Source organism: Oreochromis aureus, linkage group 3 (assembly GCF_013358895.1).
Source record: "Oreochromis aureus strain Israel breed Guangdong linkage group 3, ZZ_aureus, whole genome shotgun sequence".
NCBI classification, from domain to species: Eukaryota; Metazoa; Chordata; class Actinopteri; order Cichliformes; family Cichlidae; genus Oreochromis; species Oreochromis aureus.
In genome coordinates this window covers 51,320,571-51,322,800 of record NC_052944.1, presented here as the reverse complement: position 1 = coordinate 51,322,800, position 2,230 = coordinate 51,320,571, and the positions used below count along the sequence as shown (strand labels likewise).

Below are 2,230 nucleotides of genomic sequence, written 5' to 3'. Positions count from 1 at the left end.
GCAGGTCACAGAATCTGATTGGTCACATATTTTGGTGCAACTTAGAACATAATATGTATTTTCATATTGATACTGGGTTTTGTGGGGGTGTTTCTATTCCTGTGCAAAAGACGTATTCATGAGAGATTTTTGAAGTAGGCTTTGCTGTTGATAACACAGTCAGGCATATAACATGGTGCAGACTGTCCAAGACAGCTACCCAGGAATTTTCTGTGCTGAATAAATGACAATATTTTGGTGAATGTATTGTTTAGATATCTGAAAATTTCATCGGATCACAAGCAAAGACCTCCTGGGGACCTTCAATGCATCCCTTGACAAAGTTGTGCCTGGCCTGCTGAAACTGTACTGGTCTAAGAAGGAGCTCTTGGTGAGGAGATGGAAGACCTCCTGGATAAACTTGATGAACAGGTGAGTGAAGTGCTCCTTTATCTGACATTTTTAGAAGAGAGTATACTTTTCTCTTAACATAAACTGAAAAAGATGTTGGCTTCAAACAAAACACATCAGTGGATATGTCAGTAAAAATGAATGTCATGAGTCATTGCTTTGTTCTTATTTGGCAGTATTTTATTTAATTTCTAAAACGAAAGTAAAATTGTTAACATGGTGGTGTTGTTGTTTTTTGGGGGGTTGTATGCGTTTTGCGTGTTGCTGGGTCTGACCTGTGCTTTACTTTCATTACTATGAGAGTTCTGATTTTGCATTGTGTATAGTACACCATGTTACTTCACTAATTGAAATTCTTGTTTTCCACTGAATACTCTTTAGACATCCAACACTGTGTCCAACGGGCACTGAGAGGCCTGCCCATTTTCCTCAAGAGAAGATGCAACAGAGGTTTTCCTGAAGTGCTTAGTAAGTACAAAGAAGTAATGCAAGTAAAACTAATTGCTATGAGATTTTTTAAAGGATGAGTTTATCCAAAATGGAAATGTACACTTTCTCAGTGCAGTCCAGATAATTTTATAGTGGGGATTGCAGCTGTCATAACTCTCACTCCTTTTTTTTTCTGCTGAGCAGCAGCTGGGCATTGTTAGTGGTTGTTCCATAGCAGAAAATATTTTTGTACAAAACTCACAAGGTGGCATTAATTAAAAGAAAATAAGCTTTTTTTCTTCTTAAAACCTCCATGGGTCAAACGACCAGCATGGTATAGAGGTTAAAGTTAAAATCTTTAGAAATTTGTTTTGTCTTTAGTTTTTCTTAGCTTTCAATAATTCATATTTTACTTTTCTTCAGGACACTGACATTTTGGAACCAGTGTTGAACGGTGCATCAGTTGCCATCCTCACCATCCTACAAGATGACGATGCTGATACATCTGTGCGAGAACATGCAGTTGTGTTGGAAGGGGACATTGTGCTACATAACATTCCAGATCTCTCTACTGCCCTGGCACACCTCTTTGGCCTTCTGTATGCCCTCAACATTGATTATCCAAAGCAGATGAGTTTTACCTTTGAAGCAATTCAGGCCATCTTATTTTGGCCTGGTCGGACAATATGAAGGTGAAGTGGATAAATCATTATTCGAAATGTAAATTTTAGTCAGATGAATCTGTATTGTTGAGAATATATGGTGAAAATTTGTCTTGTAGTATTTTAAAAGATTTGTTATAGTGTTAGTTTCCTCTTCATTGATGGTAACATTTCTAAGAACTTGACTTCCATAGTTCATCATAGTAAGCCTGTGTAAAATGTCAATGTCTGGGTGCATAGGCAATCGTTTGTAGCACTACCCTATTTAATGTGCAATAGTTATGTTCAGCTTTTACAAGACGGTCAGGGTGTGTGTGCATGAATTATTAAGTTGCTGGACACTTTTCTTTTTTGGTTCTGGACTCTGGAATTTTAACGTCTCTCAAAAGAAACTGGCAACACGTTTTTGTTTGTTTGTTATTTCTTTTCTTTCTTTCTTTTTGTTTTTTTTAACAGAAATTCACCCTACTACCCATGACATTCTGAAATGTGTACTGAAAAGACTGTTGAACAAAATAAATAAGCTTTTAGATAACATTGAATTGTGCTTTGTTTTATTCTATATCTATTTATTAAGTGTTTTTTCAAGTATAATAACAACATACATTTTCCTTTGTTTATATAGGTAAATTTTCAACTCACTGGAGTAAGAATTGTATGATTACTCAACAAGAATATCTGTGTTTGGTGAAGGCAGAAATACATGGCATTGAAACCAGAATTTCTTCGTTAGACTTCCAGGATTATCC

At 36.1% G+C, this 2,230-nt stretch overlaps 1 long non-coding RNA gene across 1 annotated transcript; it reads left to right on the top strand.

Moving 5' to 3' along the window:
• Positions 1 to 360: 360 nt before the first annotated feature.
• LOC120438946 lies at positions 361 to 1,658 on the top strand. Its single transcript, XR_005612271.1, has 3 exons — positions 361 to 411; positions 772 to 858; positions 1,243 to 1,658. It is a non-coding gene; the product is annotated as an uncharacterized LOC120438946 (long non-coding RNA).
• Positions 1,659 to 2,230: the final 572 nt, after the last annotated feature.